Below are 23235 nucleotides of genomic sequence, written 5' to 3' on the forward strand. Positions count from 1 at the left end.
ACTGAGGTGACAGAGAATAACACGTACCTGAACATTTTGGAAAATAATACATGCCCAGGCACAGATTTAGGTTTCTTATTATGATAACAAGTATTTTGATCTTTAGAATTACTTGTTCTCCAGCTATCAAAGACAGGCTTTGCTTTCAGAACCAGATCACCAGGCAGTGAGTGCAACGTCCTTCTGCATTATAATTCATAGCCTCCTTTGAAAAAACTTCTGAGTAGAAATCTTACCTGAGCAGTATTTTATTCTTCCTGCTTACTGTATCCACCTCACAAAATAAAAAGTCTCAGACATAGAAATGAGGGGCTCAGCTATAGAGATTTCCAGGTACGTTCAGTGAACCTAAATTAGCTCACAACACATGCCGACAGCCAATGGGGGCATATCTCTCTGCAAAGAACAAGCACCATACCTGTCTGGATGAGTTTCCATAAAAGATGAGGAAAAGAGGGCACTCTGCATTTATAGCTCCCAGCTTTTGTCATCTGCCACCTATACATCAGTAGCTAGGGGTATAGCCGTTAGACTGACTCAGAACTCACACTGTGGCACCAACACCCTCCCTATTGTGAGTCCAGGCAGGTGATAAAGCCCAAAGTCTTCCTGTGTCTGAGGCACATCCCTTTGCTGCTTCTGTGCTTAAAAAATCAAGGTTTGTCCTCAACTCAGGCATTAGATGCCCCAATTTTCAACATGCTAGTTCCACCCCATGTCAATGAATAGCTTCAGTTCATTTCCCTGTTTAGTGCAAGACATAGATCTAACTTGTCCTAAAACTGATTTTTCAATATGCATTTAACTGGATAGCCAGTGGCAGTTCTTAGTGTTATTATAAATTTATTCAATTTTTTGACAACACTTTGAACTTAAACACGTCAAAACTTTTTCTCTGACCTTTCACCAATTATCAGTCCCTTACTGACAATGCTAAATACAGCTGATAAATACAACGAGAATCTTAAAAGATAAAAATATATCATCTTTCTCAGTAACTCAATGTGAGGCTATTTTCCTGCTACCTGCAGTATTTCTTTTCTTTTTTACGTGTTTTACATATAAATCTAATTTTAACTAATTAAAAAATTTTAATAATCTAGAACATAACTATTATATATTTCTGTTTGGGGGGAGTAAACAAGAATTAATGGGGTTATATTCTTTTTTTTCTGGTTTTGTATTTTTATTTTATTTTTTTAATATAAATTTATTTATTTTAATTGGAGGTCAATTACTTTACAATATTGTATTGGTTTTGCCATACATCAACATGAATCTGCCACATATTCTTAATAAAAAGAACACACAATGAAAATTTTAAAAGAATAAACATAAAAACACAGTTCAAAATCTTAGAACTGAGCACAAATTAAGGAAAACATATAATTAAAAATAGAAAGAACTGACCTTAGAACATTACATGCTTATATTTTGATTACCCAACTAACAATCATAACTTAGCAATGTGAAGTTTCATCAGTGTTTAAGTGGGCAAGAGACCCTATGAGAAACAGCTCTATCTATTGCAAAACTTATGTTCATTATTCAAAACACACAAATGAAACAACAAACAAAAAAAGTTATAAGGTACCACTGTACCAAGTACCAAACTAGACATGGAGATACAAAAATGAACAAAAAAATGTCCTGTGCCCTTTTACGACAGCCCATTGGAGGACAGGATACTTATAGCAAAATGGGGGGAAATACCATTAAAATGGTATATGTAAATTATTGGAGTAACCTAAAAAAGGAAAAAATAAAGCCTTCACAAAGCTGACATCTGAACTAGCTCATTTGAAACTATGATTTACAACACAAATGAAATGTCTCATCTTTCTGTTTATAACAAGAAACGCTCATGCTTCACCAGATGATGAAAACCACACTTGCTCCCTGAACTGACCCCACCATGTTGAGCTCTGTGGGCCTCTGTCATACCTCTTGATCCTTCAAGGTCCCCAGAATGAAAGTGTCTGTTGCAGCCAAAGCAATCCATGCCTGGGCACTAGGTCAGTGACCACAGTATATATTGAGTTTAAAAAGTGCTGAATATTTTGAAAGTCAAGAGAAAGAAATTAAAGGAGAGAAGATCTCTGAACCAGTATGCAATAGCCTATAAGAACATTTCTGAGAGGCCTTAATGGACTTCAAAGTAGAGAATTAGACAAATGGAATCATTGGTTCAAAGGAATAAATCCCAAGGGCTTTGGTAGTTATCACTTTCCAAAACTCTGACTTTTGAAACTCAAACTTTTTTTTTTTTTTAATTTTTCAGCACTTTATTATTTTTTTTATTTGATAAATTTAACGCCTTTTATTGCCATACCTCATTTTACTGTGCTTTGCTTTAGTGAGCTTTATAGATACATGTTTTTGGTTTTTTTTCCTTGTTAATTTTCTGTTTAGTTGATCTATCCATAAGTGTGAGTGGGGTATTAAAGTCTCCCACTATTATTGTGTTATTGTTAATTTCTCCTTTCATACTTGTTAGGATTTGTCTTACGTACTGCGGTGCTCCCATGTTGGGTGGATATATACTTATAATTGTTATATCTTCTTCTTGGATTGATCCTTTGATCATTCTGTAGTGACCTTCTTTGTCTCTTTTCACAGCCTTTGTTTTAAAGTCTAATTTATCTGATACGAGTATTGTGACTACTGCTTTCTTTTGGTCCCAATTTGCATGGAAAATCTTTTTCCAGCCCTTCACTTTCAGTCTGTATGTGTCCCCTGTTTTGAGGTGGGTCTCTTGTAGACAACATATGTAGGGGTCTTGTTTTTGTATCCATTCAGCCAGTCTTTGTCTTTTGGTTGGGGCATTCAACCCATTTACGTTTAAGGTAATTATTGATAAGTATGATCCCGTTGCCATTTACTTTATTGTTTTGGGTTCGAGTTTATACACCATTTTTGTGTTTCCTGTCTAGAGAATATCCTTTAGTATTTGTTGGAGAGCTGGTTTGGTGGTGCAGAATTCTCTCAGCTTTTGCTTGTCTGAAAAGCTTTTGATTTCTCCTTCATACTTGAATGAGATCCTTGCTGGGTACAATAATCTGGGCTGTAGGTTATTTTCTTTCATCATTTTAAGTATGTCTTGCCATTCCCTCCTGGCTTGAAGAGTTTCTATTGAAAGATCAGCTGTTATCCTTATGGGAATTCCCTTGTGTGTTATTTGTTGCTTTTCCCTTGCTGCTTTTAATATTTGTTCTTTGTGTTTGATCTTTGTTAATTTGATTAATATGTGTCTTGGGGTGTTTCTCCTTGGGTTTATCCTGTTTGGGACTCTCTGGGTTTCTTGGACTTGGGTGATTATTTCCTTCCCCATTTTAGGGAAGTTTTCAACTATTATCTCCTCAAGTATTTTCTCATGGTCTTTCTTTTTGTCTTCTTTTTCTGGAACCCCTATGATTCGAATGTTGTAGCGTTTAATATTGTCCTGGAGGTCTCTGAGATTGTCCTCATTTCTTTTAATTCGTTTTTCTTTTATCCTCTCTGATTCATTTATTTCTACCATTCTATCTTCTAATTCACTAATCCTATCTTCTGCCTCTGTTATTCTACTATTTGTTGGCTCCAGAGTGTTTTTAATTTCATTTATTGCATTATTCATTATATATTGACTCTTTTTTATTTCTTCTAGGTCCTTGTTAAACCTTTCTTGCATCTTCTCAATCCTTGTCTCCAGGCTATTTATCTGTGATTCCATTTTAATTTCAAGATTTTGGATCAATTTCACTATCATTATTTGGAATTCTTTATCAGGTAGATTCCCTATCTCTTCCTCTTTTGTTTGGTTTGGTAGGCATTTATCCTGTTCCTTTATCTGCTGGGTATTCCTCTGTCTCTTCATCTTGTTTAAATTGCTGAGTTTGGGAGTCCTTTCTGTATTCTGGCAGTTTGTGGAGTTCTCTTTATTGTGGCGTTTCCTCCCTGTGTGTGGGTATGTAGAGGTGGCTTGTCAAGGTTTCCTGGTTAGGGAAGCTTGTGTCGGTGTTCTGGTGGGCGGAGCTGTATTTCTTCTCTTTGTTCAGTCTCGCTATGGGGAGGGAGGGAGGGATGCTGCAAACAAACGACACTGGCGTGCGCTCGCAGTGCCTCAGCCACACTGGGTCTGCCCCCGCTCACGGCGCGTGTAGCCTCCCTGCCCACACTGCTCAGGCTCTAGGTTGTTCCGCCGGGAACAATCCGAGGCTGGCCCTGGGTTGCATGCACCTCCCACGTCCAAGCCGCTCAGGTTCAGGCACTCAGGTAGTCCTCAGAGGCGCAGACTCAGTTGGGGCTGCGTTTTGTGCTCTTCCCAGGTCCGAGCAGCTCAGGTGATGAGGTGTTTGGCGAGCGCCAATGCTGCGACTTATCGCCTCCCCGTCAGTTGGTTATCTGGGTGTAAAACCGGCGCACCTTCTCAGGCAGATGTTGACCGTCCAGACCCCCAATAAGTTTTAGTTAGCAAAGAAGCCAGTTTTATAGATAATGTCTCTCTGGGGCTGCGATTGCCCCCTTCCGGCTCTGGCTGCCTGTCACCGGAGGGGGAAGGTTTGCAGCCGGCTACCTCTGTTTAGTCCTTTGATCCGTGCGCGGGCTGGCGGTGTCTTAGGTTAGGGCTGGCTTTTTGCATGGTAGATATCCCACAGTCTGGTTTGCTAGCCCAAATTATTTCACTCAGATAGTGCTCAGGGTATTCAGGCCAGATTCTTACTCTCAGCGATGCAGCCCGCGCCGCGCCTCCCTGCCCAGCCCCCGCTTGCTAATGGCGGATGCAGGCGTCTGCGCTGCTTCTCCGCTGGAGGAGTTACCGTAGGGCTCGCAATCTGCGAGTTTTAATTGTTTATTTATTTTTTCTCCCTGTTATGTTGTCCTCTGTGCTTCCAAAGCTTGGCACGGATTCGGCAGTGAGAAGGTTTCCTGGTGTTTGGAAACTTCTCTCTTTTTAAGACTCCCTTCCCGGGACGGAACTCCGTCCCTCCCTCTTTTGTCTCTTTTATTGTCTTTAATATTTTTTCCTACCTCCTTTCGAGGAGTTGGGTTGCTTTTCTGGGTGCCTGGTGTCCTCTGCCGGCATTCAGAAGTTGTTTTGTGGAATTTACTCGACGTTTAAATGCTCTTTTGATGAATTTGTGGGGGAGAAAGTGTTTTCCCCGTCCTACTCCTCCACCATCTTGGCGCCTTCCCCCCAAACTTTTTCTCCATAATAATTTCTATCTTTCAAGTCCATCGGTTTCATGGATGTTGTCTATTGTTGCAGTTCTTTAATGGACAGGAACCTAGTGGTTCCGTTCCGAAGTCATCAATAAGAAAGTGAAAGAAGGAAAAAGGCTAATATTCCCTGGGTTACGCAGCCGGCCTTCGCGCTCCAGGGAATCAGCCAGAAATATAGAGAGAGAGAGAGAAAGAAGGAAGGACATGGGGACCCAAGTCTCTGATGGAACAAGGGTGTTTATTGAATTCTGTGTGAGTATATATACCGTATCACAAGGTAGCTTCTTCAGATAAAGATCAAAAGACCAGACTTTACAAGTTACCAAGGAAACAAGGAGCAATAGAGGCCATAAGGCCAAAATGCAATCCGTATCAAAAGAGGATCGTAGATAATCCCTTTCACCATATGGAAAGGCTAATGAAGGAAATCCTATGCAAGCATCCCATCTCTATGATCTCAGTCCTGGGAGTGACTTGCCACTCCTCTCTCTCCTGACAGGAACTAGTAAGAAACAGAGGGCTCAAGAGAGATAGGAAACAGCACACAGGAATCCTACTGTTAAACATTCCCTGACAGTCTTATTATTTTCATCTTTCCCTCTTCCACTCCATGAGGAACTGCTTCCTATTCCCACAATTCTCAAAATATTCTTAAAATACTATTTTTAAGTTTTATTTTTGAAATATTATTAACCCAAATCAATTAAATTTACAAATATCCCTTCCTTTACTGATACAAAATAAGAGTGACATCCTTTCAAGTTTACTTATTTGGAATAGGAAGGTACAAATTCATCATTGATTTTTATTTTTATTTTATTTGACTCATTACATGTTTAAAATCTTGGCAAAAATAATCCAATTAACAAAATAACTTAATTGACAAAATGGAGCATTCATATTGCCTACGTTCCTGTTTATTACATTTAAAAAGTGATACTAAGCAGCTTCTGTGCTAGCCACTGTCTTTTATGTTTCCTCATAAGAATCATCTCAGAAATTACCACCTATCAAGCCCTTTTCAGACACTGGTAAGCAGGTAGACATAGTGTTGGCTTAATATAGGTAGGCTGTTCAGTGATGTTCACCGTTTAAGTGATAAGAAACCAATGTTTAATTTATACTCACTCACCTAGAATGGAGCTTGTGTTTGGCCCAGACCACATCCTAAAACATACCAGGCTAGCCATAAGAAGCCAATTTTCAGGCTGGAAATATCAGTGGGCCAAAGTGGTTGTTTACTGTGGGCATTACTCTGGCTGTTGGTAAATAAGCATATTGCACAAGTTGTTGAATGGTTATATCATCCCTACAGTCATGTGATACATATTGGTTTGTATGCAAAGACTTAAACATTCCTTTGCCAACCATAACCATTGAATGTTTGCCATTACTTTGATAGATTTCTTTTCTGTAGAGGAAAAGGAAGTACAATTTGTGATGAAAACTTACTTTTTGCATTATGCTGTCAATTACCAAGATGGGTGGTATTTGCAAATGAGGGTCCAACAAGAAAGAGAACAAGCCCTTTTCTTAATAGTCAACAGCACAGGAAAAAGTTTTGATAACTCTTCCTCTCAAATTTTACATGGGATTCCTTAGCCCCTAATGATAAACGTTCAGTACTAAATATATCTTATTTCTCCTCAGAACAGAGATTTTTATTTCATTACTCCAGTTTCATTTTAGTCTGCCAGAAAATAATTAGTATCTCTCTCAAAGTGAAAACAAGTTTCAGACAGTATGAACATCCCCTTGGAAACTTCCATGGTATGTAATTGGCATAATCAGCCAATTGGCTTCTAATTAACATCAGTGGTCATGACACCAGTACAGTTTTGTTAAATCAATTAATTAATTTCTTATTAGATACCATTCAGGATAGGGATCATGCTCTGTTTTTACATTCAAAAAAACCTTTGAATCAAATATTAAATAACATCTAAATTCCTTATGCCATTATCTAATACCTTATTCATTGCCTTAAATCTCTTTCTATTGTATACAGTTCTCTCACCTTTCCAGCTCAGCTCACTCCTATTCTCAAGGTTATCTTGCAATTTCCACTCTTTTATTGGCTCAGCAGTCACAATTAATCCTTACTTGACAATTGTATATATCCTCCCAATTTCTCCTTCTGTTGCAGGAAGGCGGATCCCTTCCAGGGCCCAAAACTGGGCTCTTGTCTAACACTCAGACATGAATTGTCTGAGGAGACACATCCGCTGATAAAGCAAGAGATTTGATTGGGAAAAGGCACCCAGGTGGAGAGCTGTAGGGTAAAGGAACCCAGGAGAACTGCTCTGCCGCATGGCTCACAGTCTCGGGTTTTATGGTGATGGGATTAGTTTCCGGGTGGTCTTTGGCCAATCATTCTAATTCAGGATCTTTCCTGGTGGCGCACGCATCGTTCAGCCAAGATGGATGCTGGCGAGAGGAATTCTGGGAAGTGGACGGACATGCGGTGTCTCCTTTCGACCTTTCCCGAACTCTTCCGGTTGGTGGTGGCTTATTAGTTCCATATTCCTTATCAGGATCTCCTGTCATAAAACAACTCATGCAAATGGTTACTATGGTGCCTGGCCAGGGTGGGTGGTTTCAATCGGTGTGCTTCCCCTAACACTTCTATCAGGTGAATATGGTCTCAGCTCCCAGGATCTTACCAAATAAATTACATCTGGGCCTAGTCCATCTGGACCATCCCATGTCAATGTATTCTCATCAGTTTTATTTTTTCCAGTCTATATCTTAGTCAGAGGATGAGATTGTTAGACAGTGTCACCAACTCAATGGACGTGAATTGGAGCAAAGTCCAGGAGATAGTGGGGGATAGAGGAGCCTAGCGTGCTGCCATCCATGGGATCTTTTCAAAGAGCTGGACACAACTTAGCAACTGAACCACCACCACAACAGTATCTTAGATATCTTTTTTTAAATGCTAGGAACAAGTATATGAAATTTTGTTTAGTTATTCAAAGTTTCATAAAGTTTTTCTACAGCTCCAATATTGTGTTCAAAGAATGCAACTTATTATTTCATGCATCACAGGTACCTTTTTCTTAGTGTTCATTAAAATGATAGAATAGCTCTAATCTCTACCTGTCTACCATTTAAATGAATAACTAAGCTATTTGCATCATAGCTGCCATCACCTACAATGCTGAGACTCGATCACTTTGGCATTTTGAGCCATATTTACGGCAGTAAGAAAAGTGGTAATACTTCTTTTTTTGTGTGGTTGTCAGATATTTCTATAGAAAGGAAAAAAATATTGCACTAACTTTCTTGTTGGACACTTATTTGCAAATACCACCCATCTCAGTAATTGACAGCATAATGAAAAAAAGTAAGTTTTCATCACAAATTGTACTTCCTTTTCCTCTACAGGGGGAAAAAAAATCTATCAAAATAATGGCAAAAATTCAATGGCTGTGGTTGGCAGAGAAATGTGTAAGTCTTTACATACAAACCAATATGTGTCATTTGCAGCCAATCTTCAGAGCTTACTAGATTTTAAAAATAATGGATGTGAATCTCGAGATTTAAAAACTTCTATAGCTGATACTTAACTGCTGTTTCATTTTGGCTGACACAGGAACTAAAAAACTCAAAAAAGACTAATACTTTTTTACAATGAAAACTTTTAACAGCATTAAAGTTTATGAGACATCTGACTTAAATCCTGTTTTGAGAAAAGTTCCATTAGGAACTCAGAGAAAATGCTAAGCATGAGCTCAAAGACCTTGTTAATGACCCTTTAATGGAATTTTACATGTTGTTGTCACACTCCATATTGACAGATTTTGACAGCTTAATAATATCCCTGATGAATCAGAATCAATTTATGCTTCAGACCTCTGACTCTCTTATGTAACTAATGAAGTAATTATTGCTCCTTCCTTCACAGGAGAAAGTCTTTACAGGGTACTGTGAAATAGTATAAAATCTCATGCTGTGACCCACAATAGCATCCTGAAAATTCTCCCTGACAGGATACCATTTGTGGAGTTTTCAGTAAATAAAATGCAGACATTTAGGAAGGTGTTTATTGCCAAAGCAAAGATAATAATGGCTAGTATATGCTAAAATGTGCAATTTTAGAATTGCTAGCTTCCAGCCTGTAAAAGGTAGCAGATGTTGAAGTAAAAATACTGAAACATTATTTATTGATATAAAGTTCTTTTTATGGAACTTCCAGAATATTGATCTCATACTGACCTCTGAAAGTTCATTTCTCAAGTAACTTTTACTCTTCAGAAGCTTTCCCAAACTTATAGGCAACCACAATATTCAATTAGAAATGATATCAGAATTTAGCATCCAAGTATATTTATAAGAAACATTATTTCCAATATTATTTAGACTAGCTTTGATCTACAACTATTTTGTATATCTACTACATTAAAATGCTACTATAAACCACCTCACACTTAGAATTATTCACAGAAAAAAAATTAGTCTGAAATAATTTTGCTATAAGTGTTAATCAACCAAAGAACTGAGATCAACTTATGCAAAGTGCAACTATCAGAATTCACAGAGGAATGTCACTCTAACCCTGGTCCTTTGTAGAAATGGGACTCTATCTGATTTTGTTATTAATGTTATGGTTGCAACTATTCTAGACCAAGGAACACAGCCTGGTTCAACACAATGTGAATGAACCATTATGAGTATTTAATCTTAAGAAGTTAGTTTAGAGAAAGATCTATGTCATGTTTCCATGTTGTTCACCTGCCATTTAGCTGGCTATTGGTTATAGGAGGGCTGTCAAACCTAAAACAAAGTCCTCTGTAACTTTGGTTCTGGTATTCAGGGGGAAAGAAACAGCTATTATAATCACTGTAATAATTACATAAATAGTACACTTGGGGTCTATAATAGAACAAGTTAGAGAAAAACTAAAAAAAAAAATTTTTTTTTAAACTAATCTTGGAATCCTGCTCAATGTCACTAAGCCTGGGCTCAAAAATGACTCAAAGAGAGCTCATGACTGAGTAACTGATGGCCACACTTGGAGAAAGGAGGAGGGACTTGCATTGAGGAAGGGCCTCAAGTAATAAAGCTGGAAAGAGAAATGAAGAAGAAGAGAAGTCTCGTGTATTTAGCAAATACTATGTCAGGTCTGTCCTAAGACTGTCGTAACCCATAAAAAGTTGCCTTAATCAGCGTTTACAATGACCTTGTGAGAAGTGTAAAACTAGCCTTATTTTCAGATGAGAAAACAAACTCACTTATCCAGGAGGCCAGCTATGAAAGGTAGAGCTGAAGCAGAAATCCAGCTCCCGTTATCCCAAAGGCCTTCATCTTTTCACCAGTCTATGTGAGAGGTATTTTCCCTGTGCAGGAAGAGAATATGACTTAGTGTCATCAGTCTGTATTCTAACACCCACTCAAAGATTGCCATGAGTTCTTTGTCTATTTGGTGGTCCTCCCGAGCCCTGAATTTCTAGAAAGAAAAATTAATAATTTGCTTTTATTTACTAAGGAAACTCCGACACCATTGTTGAACACTGTTAGAGACTTTTTCCCTGCACCACCCAAGAATCACTGCTCTGACCCCACATGTCACATAGTACTATGGTGCTATAAAATCAAGTGTAAATGAAAAAGCCTCCTCCCTTAGCACAAGCAACTTAAGCAGGACTACAGGCGAAAGAGTGCCACCTCGAAGTGAAAAAAGTTCTATTTTCATATTATCACAGCTTCCCCATAATAAAAGGTCTATGAATGTGCCATTAGTTAGAAATAAGTGCAATAGTTTGAAGATGACCTTAATGGACACATGTGATACTTGGAATGTTGAGAGACTAACCAGCTATATCAACTTAATAAACAGTCCATCAAAATTGTCAGAATACTTTATACACTGATTTTAAAGATAAAGGTGCCATTTTAAATTTCTTACACATTAGGCTAAATATATAAATAATAGTAATAACAATAATAATTACTTGTATTTGCTTTTTAAAATAATGTATTCTTTCCTTTTTCTCTTATTACTGTGTTAGTCAGTAAGTCATGTCTGACTCTTTATGACCCCATGGACTGTAGCCCATCAGGCTCCTCTGTCCATGGAATTCTCCAGGCAAGAATACTGGAGTGGGTAGCCGTTTCAATTTTCAGGGGATCCTCCCAACCCGGGAATCAAACCCGGGTCACCCAAATTGCAGACAGATTCTCTACCATCTGAGCCACTAGGGAAGCCACAATATAATGTATACCATGCTAAAATTTTCCTTTCTCAATTTTCTTCAATGATTCATATTCCAATACACTTAAATAACTATTATATTAATGTTTCCCAAAGCAAGTTTCTATTTGTTAAAGTTTCCCTCTTAATCCAGCCAAGAAAAGGAAGTGCTTAGATTTGATACAGTTTTAGGACCGTGGCTAAAACTATTAAGCCCTGAAACTCCTCTTTAATGCCAAATTCAGAGTGATAAACCACAGAGCCTTCCAACATATGTCTGTTTTAAAATAAGATTGGGCAGACCAACAACCTTGGAATTTTCACTTTCCCCTTGACATTTCGTCCCAATCACATCTCAGTATCCAATTAAATGCTTTCACTTACCATTAGAAGGACTGATTATTGCCAGCCTTTACAACAATGCTCACAGCTGCCTGACAAGCCAGCATCAGTTAATCCTAAGAAGGGCCACTTCAATTTGTCATTGTCCTAAAGACCTGATATTCCTTGGATATAAATTCAAGACAGGGATTCTTAAAGCAGTCAGATGGCTTAGCTCAAAGATGAGCACAGCTGTTATACGAATGTATTGTTACAGACAGTCACTCAGAATCTGCTCTGGTAGTAGACAAGAACTGCTTCTCTGTGCCAGATACTTGGGCAGGCACCAACACAGCCTTCTCCCTAGAAAGCACTGTGGCTGCTTTTAACATCCGCATGCCTTCACCTCTTTGCAGAGGCTGCCATGACAGCTACACTCATAAAACCATGTCAGGAACAAGTCTCCCTTGCTTGAGATCTTGAGAAAGATGTTTTCATGCATTGGAGAAGGTTCTGAAATCATAGTATCCAATAGTATGAAATTAGAGCATTTAGGGCTGAAGCAGGAGCATTACTCCTTTATATTCATAAAGAGATTTTTCTTTTACAACATTTTTCAGATATAACAACATCTGTCTGCACAACCTTCCCACAAGGGATGCCACTGGGATGATTATCCAGATTTTGTACACCAGTAATACAAACAAAGCCCAGAAAGAGAGACCAGGGTTTTAGATTCCTTGTCCCTGGAGAGCTGAGGAAATAATTCAGGTCTTTTTAGTTTCAGGAAAATCTGCTTCCTTTTAGATAGCAAGCTACCTTTCATTAGATAGCTTGTTTTAAGGGGGATACTCCTCTAAAAGCCCATTAAATGCTTTTATATCAGTTTTAAGGATTTGAATCAGAACGAAGGAAGGCTATTAGAAGGTATATGCTGTGCCTGTAGCACAAGGAAAGAAGTTGGCAGTTACCCTGTCAGATCCAAAATTTGCTTAACTTTTACATTCCTAGGACTAGGACTCTCTGCAGAGTTTGGAATCAACAAATTTAGTCAATTTGTTGTACCTCTTATTTCAAATTGGAATCATGACATTTAAGTCTTCCATGGACAGGGATATAACAATAGTCAATCTATAGGGTCTCCTAGCACTTATCTTATGTCTCATAAGATATTTAAAATATAATAAATCATCCATCTAGTCTCCAGTACTTAGAACAACATGCTGTTCTAATAAAAAAGCATGTGCCAAAGTCAAAAACACATCATCCCCATCCATCTTACTATGGCCTCTCAGCCTTTTATGCAATTTAGCATGTAACCTCACATCTCAATTATTTTCCATAACTTACTCACTCTCCTCAGAGAATTTATAGTCAGAGAAAACCATAGCCAGAGACACTGGCTGTATTTCTGATTAAATATTCTTCCCTGACAACAGAAAAGCCCTGGTCAAAATTAAAAGACCTAAATAAAATTTATTTTTAGTGCTTTGCTTACTCCCAATCAAAAACCTTCCTTGCTTAAATTTTGTGACTTTTCTTTCCTGCCTTAAAGCCACAATAAAATAAAGAAAAGGGGGTGATAAACACAGAATGTTAAAGCATACCAATGCAGTGCCCTAGCTCTTCTCTGCCTGGCTTTTCCTAACACCGACCCACCACCCTCCTTGGGCTGAATCCAAGCCAGCCTGCCCCGGTAATAGTGTGTGTCTATCCACATGCAGCTCCCCATTTCCATCCCTTCCACCACCACATCCTGTATATCACGCCTGCAAAATATTTCTCAATTTTATCTCCTTGTCTCTAGTTCCAATTCATGTTTTTAGTTAATGCTGGTTTCATCTCTGGCCTGAAAGGCTGCAGTATTTTTCTCACTGGTCCCAGACGCCAGGCTCATTCCTTCAAATCTATTAATTTTCTGAAGCAAAAGTGTGATGATACTGGCTCTGCTAGAAGATAATACTGAAACAAGGGAATCACAAGGCCTTCATAACTGACCTGCAGGCCTTTCCAGCCTCGCTCCTCCACAGCCTCAGTACATCAGTCACACACCTCTGCCCCTCTTCTGCTACGCATTTCATCTCTACCAATGGACAGGTCTTGCTTCACAGACTGCCCCTCCTTCCTCTCCCACAGAGCTATCTCTGAAGATAGCTCAAGTTTTAAATCTCTACTAAAGACTTCTCTATCATTGGTACAACCTTTATTTGTTCATGTTTCACCATATTAAAATCATTTTTGTTTTTTGAGTTCTTCCTCTGTTCGAGCCATATAGATGTGTCTGCGCTCTGAGCATAACGCATAAGCAAAACAAACAAACTCAACCTCATGATGCTTACAGTTTAGTGGGGAGGTGTGCATGCTTGCTCAGTCATGTATGACTCTGCAATCCAATGGACTGTAGCCCGCCAGGCTCCTCTGTCCATGGAATTTTCCAGGCAAGAATGCTGGAGTATGTTGCCATTTCTTTCTCTAGGGATTGAACCCACATCTGCATTGGCAGGCAGATTCTTTACCACTGAGCCACCAGGAAAGCCCAGTGGGGAAGACAGACCTTAACCAAATAATCACAGAAGAATATGATTGCAACTACAGTGTTAATGAAAGAACAGTAAACAGAGCAATGAGAACGTGAGCAGGAAGACCTGATCTAGTCTTTGAGATAAGAGAAGGCCCCTCTGAGGAAATCACTTTTGAACAACTATAAGCAGAAAGATAGAAGGGAAGGAAGGAGGATGGATAAGTCAAATGATAAGGATTAGACTCACAATGACACAATCAGGGTATATAAGGCAAGTCCTAAGTACTCAACACTGGACTCTTATAATTCATCAACATTTTATGTAAGTGACATCAGCAAATTTCTTCTGACCAGGACCTTCCTGCTCCAGTAAGAAAATATTTTCCAACTGTACACGTGTAAATACTATGAAATTGAAACCAAGAAATTTTTGTCTTGAATAATATAAATCATACAAGCCTCAACCTTGTCTCAGTTGCACAGATCTGTTTTTACCCAGATACCATAAATTTCAGATTTAGAAGGCTGCTTAAAAAAGAAAAGAATCTAGCCCAGGCAGATATCACTATGGATCACAACCCTCTTTCCCAAGGAGTGTCAACTCAGCTTCAAAATCTTTCTCCTGGATCACCCCAATCAATTACTTTTAATAAGCCAAAACTTTTTTCGATTCAGATATGTTTTGGCCTGCCCGTTCAAATCCAGCCTTCTGCCTTGAAGTTGAATTATATATCCGTTGATGTAATTTTTGTTACTGTAACTTTCAAAATAAAATTACATCTGCGTTTTTCCCTAACAAACTCATATTACAATCGATGGGACATGGACAATGTCTGCTTCTCATTTGGAACACTCTGAAGAATAAAAATGATTCAAGAGTTCCAAAGGTTTGAGAATAAGCATTAATCTATATCAGCGTCTGTCTGTTGGTGAGAAAGAGGATGAATGCTGCTCTTTGCTCACAAAGTAACAGCAGGGTGGCCCTTCACTCCCTTATCTCTTCTTCTAATGAGCTAGTCCTAAATACAGCAATGCATTTCAGAATACATTGCAACTGGAATTCTGGCTCCATATCAAGACAAGACAAGTCAGGATCAAACTCCTGCAGAAGTCATACACAATCTGTTGACATACATTGAAGAACCTGTTTAATTGTACTAGGAAAAAAATATGTGATTTAAAGCTTCTAGGGAGAGCTTCAGCCACAACTTGATCCTGGATGGGAGGCAATACCAAAATACTTTAACCAACTAAGACAGAGAGCTGTCTACTCTAAAAGTTACCTTAAAATAAAAACCAGTACTGAATCACTGCCAGGACAATATGCTCTATTTTGTTTTATCTTAGCTTTACTTTGAAATGACTTTTGTTTTTGCTGCTTAGTCGTGTCCAACTTTTTGCAATCCAACTGCAGCACACCAGATTTCCATGTCCTTCACTATCTCCTGGAGTTTGCTCAAAGTCATGTCCATTGATGCTATCTAACCATCTCATCTTGTACTGCCCTCTTCTCATTTTCGACTACTTTGGGACCCTATGGACTGTAGCCCACCAGTCTCCTGTGGTTCTTCTGTCCATTTCTCAGCAAGAACACTGGAGTGGATTTCCATTTCCTCTTCCATGGGATCTTCCCAATCCAGGGGTCAAACCCACATCTCCTGCATCTTCCAGCATTGGCAGGCAGATCCTTTAACACTGAGCCATGTGGGAAGCCCTTAAAGGACTTTAGAAACTCATCATTTTTAGTCCTCTCACCTCTAGCCATGCTCTGCTCCAAATCTTTCTCTGCATTACAATCCAAATGATTTTTTTTAATCAAAGATGTTTTATGTCCATCTTCATTTAAAATTCTTTAGAGGCTTCCCTTGCTGTCAGTAAAAAGTTAAACCCTTTGATAAGGTTTATCACAATATTGATGATCTAATTCCAGCTTGTTTCACCAGCCTCTAGCCACTCCATTCTCCCTTTGATCTCTACTCCCACCATACAGCTTTGAACCACCTCCTCTTCCTCAAAAGCGATGCTGCTCCTTGCTTCTCTATTTTTGGCCAAGTTATTTCTTCTGTCAAGGAGACAGTCCCACTATCCTCAGCTGGAGGCCATCTCTAGTACCTCTGTAAGGATCAGGCATTGTATCTATTCTTTTAGGAAGGGTCTTGTATCTGGAAATTCATATATGATCTATTCTAAATGCTTAGTTAATAAACTCTTTTTTCCACTACTTTGTGAGTCTAGGAGGACAGAAAAATTGTCTCTTGCTCAACAATGAACACCCAGCTCTCAGTATAATACCAGACACATAAAACATGACATGGAAATCATCAAATTCTCCAAAAATCAGATACCAAACTTTTCCTCAGTGAATAAATTAGTCTGATTCCCTCTCTCATATAATTGCATGAAATACAAAATCCACTTGGATTTCTTAAGTATTTGTATGAGTACTCAAGAAAACATCCTACAGTGTACATTTTATTGATTGTCAGTTTTATCTCAATATAGCTATTTTGTTTGAAAAAAAAAAAATCCACTCTTGACCTCTTGATAGAACAGAAGAAGTCAAAAAACTGAATAAATTACTGTTAACCTAGGACTCTATATTCAGTGAAAAATTATCATCAGAAATTTAGGAGAAATAAAGATATTTCAGACAAAGGCTAGAACTTACCAGCAGAACTGCACTAACAGGTACTCTAAACAATAACAACAACAGCAAAAACCAAACACTCGGAGACCTATAAAGAAATGAAAATCAGTAAAAAGAAATGTTAATATGCAGGCAAATTCAAATGAATGTTAAATGTAAAGCAAACAATAATGTCTCAAGTTTAAATTATATATATATATAGAGAGAGAGAGAGAGAGAGAGAGAGAGAACAAAGACAAAAATGATGTATTAAAGAGTTCTAAGGTCCTTTTGTCATCCAGAAAGAAGGGAAAATTGCTAATATTGCAGTTTGGAAAATCAAGGATACATATTGGAAAGGGTCTGCTTTGCAGGCAGAGAGGAGGCATGATGGACTTCTGAAGTGGTGGCAATATTCACTTCTTGACCTGGGTGATAGTTATATGGCCATCTCTTTGTAATTAATCACTGAGCTAGTACATTTCTGTATTGTGCATTTTTCTGCCTGGTGTTATAATTCACATATAAAATTTTAAAAATCTGAGGGGCATGGAGGACTCCCGGGGTCAAGCTCAAACTCCTAAACACTTTTTGAGCTTTTGCTCACATCATACCTGCTAACATCCCACAAGCCAAGGCAAAGCCCAAAGTCCAGGATGGGGAGAGGCTCTTAATCTTCCAATAGACTGGGGAATTAGTAACTTTTTCTGTGAGATGCCAGATAGAAATATTTTAGGCTTTATGGGCCAAATAGCTCTCTTTTTGCAAATTTTTCTCTTTTTCAAAATCTAAAAACATAAAGGCCAGGACTTCCCTGGTGGTCCAGTGGTTAAGGATCTGCCTGGCATTGCAGGGAACACAGGTTTGTCCCCTGGTCAGGGAAGATTTCGCATGCCAGGGAGCAGCTAAGCCCATGTGCAACAATTATTGAGCCCCGGCTCTGCCATAAGAAAAGCCACCACAATGAGAACCTCCTGCACCGAAATGAAGAGTAGCTCCCACTGGCAGCAACTAGAGAAGACTCACTACAGCCAAAAATAGATAAAATTGCAATGCTAAGTCACTTCAGTCGTGTCCGACTCTGTGCGACCCTATAGACAGCAGCCCACCAGACTCCCCTCTCCCTGGGATTCTCCAGGCAAGAACACTGGAGCGGGTTGCCATTTCCTTCTCCAATGCATGAAAGTGAAAAGTGAAAGTGAAGTCACTCAGTTGTGTCTGAACTCTTCGTGACCCCATGGACTGCAGCCTACCAGGCTCCCCCATCCATGGGATTTTCCAGGCAAGAGTACTGGAGTGGGGTGCCATTGCCTTCTCCAAAAATTGCAATACATACATACATATATATAGGCCATTATTAGCTGAGGCTCTTACAAAAACTAGCTACAGCTGGATTTGGCCCTCAGGCCATACTTTGCCCACCATTACATTGGACCATGCTCCTCTGTCCATGGAATTTTCCAGAAAAGAATAGTGGAGTGGGTTGCCATTTTCTTCTCTAGGGGATCTTCCTGACCCAAAGACTGAACTCGAATCTCCTGCATCTCCTGCATTGGCAGGTAGATTCTTTACCACTTGTGCCACCTAGGAGACCCAACAGTACCATAGGGAAGTTTTTAAAAGCAGGGCAAATAATTTAGTCTTCCCCAATTCATCTTCTTGGTGTGACTATTCATATCCCTATCATGAGGAAAACATATTCACCCCTATCTCAAGATACCACCAAATCCACCTAAACAAAGCATCAAGCTAATGTCCTGGTATACATTAGGTTCAAATGTGGCCCTTCTTGATCCACAGATCTAGGAAGTAAATAGACAAGTTCCTCAATGGTCAGTGGGCAGGATAACTGGAATAAGACATTTCCATTCAGAAAAAGAAGAAGAATGACAGGCACATAGGGATCACTGCTCCCTAGAAATTCAGAAATACAGTAGGCAAATGTTGCCCCCTCCATCACAGTAAAACAACTTTCCTTGATTAGACTCTAGTTTTAAAAATAGGTAAATGCCTTCCTGGAAGAGGGTTGTATTTTCTATTTGTTTGTTGGTTAATCATAGTAGTTATCAGAATTTTCCAGAAGGCAAAGCTAGCCATGCAAGCCCCTTTCTTGTCTGCTACTATCCTGTTTGTCAAATAAAGCCATATGACTAAGTTCAAAGTCAAAAAGTAAAAAAAAAGTACATTACTATACACCCGCTTGTGAGGACACGACAAGATTGTGGTTGCATAACACTGCTAAAAAGACTAAAGCATTAAGGTCAACTGCTTCATCTGCCTGAAAGACCCCACTTTATGATGTAATGGCCTGGAAATTCAGGTTTGACCTCTACTGATTCCATATTGACATTGTTTTCCAAAAGCAAATTAGATCCCAAATCAGGGTCACCCGAACATTAAACACAAGATTTTCATTTGAAACAATGAATATTAAATTGTAACAAATATTTAAACTCAATAAACAACATCTTTAAATCGACTGTAAAGAGTTAAACTTTATTCAAAAAAAAAATAATAATAGTTTAAAAAGGGAGGCGTAGTTAATGTCAAAAATAATGCACCAAATTCTGTGAAAATGGATTTTAGTTGATTTGCTGCTTATCATGAGCTGACATTGTAATGAGTCTTCCAAAAACCTAATGGAGTCAAGCAGCATTTAGAAGATAGATACCCAACACAGGGGTTACTGTCACTATTCTGACTGTTCAAATCACATATTATAAAATAAGTTCCATTTTAAGAGAAACATTGATTAAATGGAATGGTCTAGAGGAAGGTGACCAAGAAAATGAAGGGTCTTTGAATAAAGCTCTATGATAAATATAAAAAGGAATTTTGAAAGTTCATCTTGGAAAACAAAAAAGCAAGAGAGGGAGAAAAACATGAGAAATGTGTTGAAATGTTTTCATTCAAGGTTGTCATTTGGAAGAGGAAATAGATTTATTCACTGCTGCTAAAGATCAAAGGTTGGCAATATGTAGGGCCAAGGATGAGCCTACATTTTGAGCAATAAACCAGCTAGAGTATAAATATTTTAGGCCTGCTAGTCTGCAGCAACCACTCGACTTTACCATTGTAACAGGAAAATAGTCCTAGATGATACATAAACTAAGGTTGTTGTTCAGTCGCTCAGTCGGTCGGGCTCTTTGCAACCCCATGGACTGCTGAACGCCAGGCTTCCCTGTCCTTCACCACCTCCCAGAGCTTGCTCAAACTCATATCCATTGAGTCAGTGATGCCATCCAACACCTCATCCTCTGTTGACCCCTTCTCCGCCTGCCTTCAATCTTTCTCAGCATCAGGGCAACCTGGGAGTGCTGAGAATTAAATTTAGCCAGGAGCAATCTTGACCAGTGAGGGTGAGGAGACAGAATCAATACCTCAGTGTCCACCCCCTCATGGAACAGTTCGAAGGTGGGTTCTTCACTGTCCATCAGAGAATCCCCATCATAACTGAACCCCCATTGCCTCATTAACGCAAACTGCACTAGCTTTCCCCTGACAATGTCTCATTTTTTCCCACTCGCACTTTCGCTTCTGAGAATCACCTCCCAAATTAACCACCTGCCCTCAAGGACTTACCTCAGATTCGACTTCCTGCAGTCTCAAATTAAAATAGACGTGTCAGGCTAGAGTTAATGAACATGCCCTTAGGGACCAGATGATCACTTGTTATCAAAATGGAAAGTATTTTTAAGTTAGACTAATGGTTCTCAACTGATTTCGTCCCCTAGAGGCGATTTTTGAGTGTCATGACTGCCTCTGCCCTCACTCTGGCACCTAGTAAGTAGAACAAAGTGGTACTCTTAAATATCCCACAATTCATGGAACAGTCCCACATGACAAAGAATTATCAGGCCCAAATGTCCACGGTGCTGAGTTTGAAAAACCTCCAGTGAAGCTGGAGATTGATTTTTAAATGGACTCTAACATCCCTGTGCTATTCTAAGATTCTACCATTTTAAGAAACCACACTAAAATTCTTAACCTGATGAACTTCAGAGGATTCATAATGCCTTGGAAATTAAGTGCAGAATTTTTTGCCTATGTCAACCTTTACATTTTAGTGGAGAGTGTCCACAGCTCTCATAAATTTCTCTAAGGGGTCTGTAACTCATAAAGGTTAAAAGCCAAGGTTTAGATAATAATTCTTAATAATTTTACCATAGTTCTAAATCTTTAATCACCTTTTTTTCTCTTCTCTAAGATTAAAAATATAAGGATTGACTTTTCACGTTTGACAGCAGTTTTTCCTAAGGCTGTGTAATTCTGATGGGTATATGAGGCAGGCAAAGAAGAGACTGAATTTAGTTAATTATGATACAGTAAGAGGACACAAACTTCCTGGCAATCAATCTGGCACTTTCCTCAAGTACAAATAAAACTAATTTTTAAACCCCTAATTAATATTGCTCAGTAAATATCACTACATATTAAAGAAGAAACTGAGCAAATGAAAACTGCATAGAGAGAACAGTCCTTTGTAGCCTCCTAACCCATATCTTTTTGAACATAAAGCCACTGCCAACGAAGTGCCTAAGATAAAGAATTGGTATAGACCTTCCTTCTGTAGATTTCTTAAGCTGGGGCCATATAAATCAAACAGGATTACTTTATCTGCACCTAAGAATTCTGTAGAGACATACTGAACCTATAAGAGATGGCAGAACCTGGCCAAGTTCTGTCTTTTTGGTAATAAATTCTACTACCATTCTGACTCTGCTTTCAGAGTCCTTTCTATATTGATTTTAGAGCACAATATGTGGATTTATCTGCAATATTAAACAGATTTTTATTTTATAAGAATCCAAAAAAAAAGAATCCAAAACTTTGCTGCCTTAGATTAAGTATGATTCTTCTGGTACTGTGCCTATATGAAAGAATGAGAAAAATAATAACAACTAAATACATATGATATAAAATTCGATGTAAAACACAAGTCAGGTATTAGACTACCCTGAAATAATATGATATTCAGCTTTATGATGTACTTAATGAAAAGCACCTTTTATGAGAACTTACTAAGTGCCAGATATGATAGATTCAGATAGATATTTAAATCCCATGACAATTATTTGAACTAGAAACAATTTTTCCATCCCCACTTTACAACTTAAGGCTTGGAGAGGTAAAATAATTTACCTAGGACTGTAGAATTAAAAATGCCAGAGCAAGGATTTTAATCCACATTTCTAGCTCCAGAAAGCATCCTTATCCATGTAACACAATACTGCCTTACATGGTACAGCAGTTTAATTAGGAAATGTTGGGAAGATATGAATCTCTGCACTGGGAATATCTGAGTCACCACAGAAAATTTTGAAAGAAGCTGGAGTTGATAACTTTACCTGAAAAAGTTTTAACCTGCAAATAAGTTTAAGGGCACCAAAACTTCTATGCTGTGCAAGTGAGCCGGGAGCTTGAGGTATTCATCACCAAAAGAGGCCAGAACTTTGTGGGAGGCACAAAGACACATTTAGGCTTTGAAAAAGAGAGTAGGAGTCAGCTTCTGTCAAAAACAGGAGTCTGCATCTATCAGAAGTGTGTGAGAGCAGAAAGGTGCGATCTACCAATGACTAAAAGGACTGAGCTAAGAACTTGGCCCAGAAGAAGTGAAGAGTCAAATTATACTTGGTTTTGACAATTAACTACAAAATCAATTTAGATTAACGGAATAATTTAGAGAGAAATGGGTCCCAAGTAAGAATAAGACTTCCAAGTCCTAGAGCCACTCAGAGAAAAGATGGTAACTAAATGTCAACACACACTCTATAGGGGATATTTACTGAGAAGAGGGTGGGGAGCAGCAGATAGGAAAACACTTCTGTATTAGTAAGGACAATTCCAGTTTTAATCCAAAGAAGCTGAATTCACCTTACCTTAGGAAAAAATATATCTATTGGACATATAACTGAAAACTCTAAATATATTTCAATTAGGGCTAGATAAAGGTAATCAGAAAAAGGGCTTCCCTGGTGGCTCAGCTGGCAAAGCATCCTCCTCCATTGCAGGAGATGCAAGAGATGCAGGTTCAATCCCTGGGTTGGAAAGATTTCCCTGGAGAAGGACATGGTAACCTACTCCAATATTCTGAAAATTCCACAGACAGAGGAGCCTGGCAGGCTACAGTCCATGGGGTTGCAAAGAGTCAGATACGACTGAGCACTCATGCACACACGCACACACACACAAAAATGATCAGAGGTTGCCAGACAACTTTATAATTCAATTCTGCTTTCCTCTCAACAGGCTTCCTCCTCCTCAAATAGACAACTTCTGTAGTAAAAAGATGGCCACCACAAGCTGCAGGCCTACAAGGTCCTAAAAGATCTTCTTCATCCCCCTCAAAAAGAAAGCCTGTGTCTTGGTAGC

The 23235-nt window shown here is 38.7% G+C and overlaps 1 long non-coding RNA gene across 2 annotated transcripts in view; it reads right to left on the reverse strand.

Moving 5' to 3' along the window:
• The window catches only part of LOC133257557 (uncharacterized), a 527623-nt gene extending 510649 nt beyond the window's left edge, over positions 1-16974 (reverse strand). For both annotated transcript variants that reach the window (XR_009739603.1, XR_009739601.1), the window contains exon 1: positions 16906-16974. This is a non-coding gene — a long non-coding RNA (uncharacterized LOC133257557). The remainder of the gene's footprint in view (positions 1-16905) is intronic.
• Positions 16975-23235: the final 6261 nt, after the last annotated feature.

The sequence above is a fragment of the Bos javanicus genome, chromosome 2 (genome assembly GCF_032452875.1).
Source record: "Bos javanicus breed banteng chromosome 2, ARS-OSU_banteng_1.0, whole genome shotgun sequence".
Taxonomy (NCBI): Eukaryota; Metazoa; Chordata; class Mammalia; order Artiodactyla; family Bovidae; genus Bos; species Bos javanicus.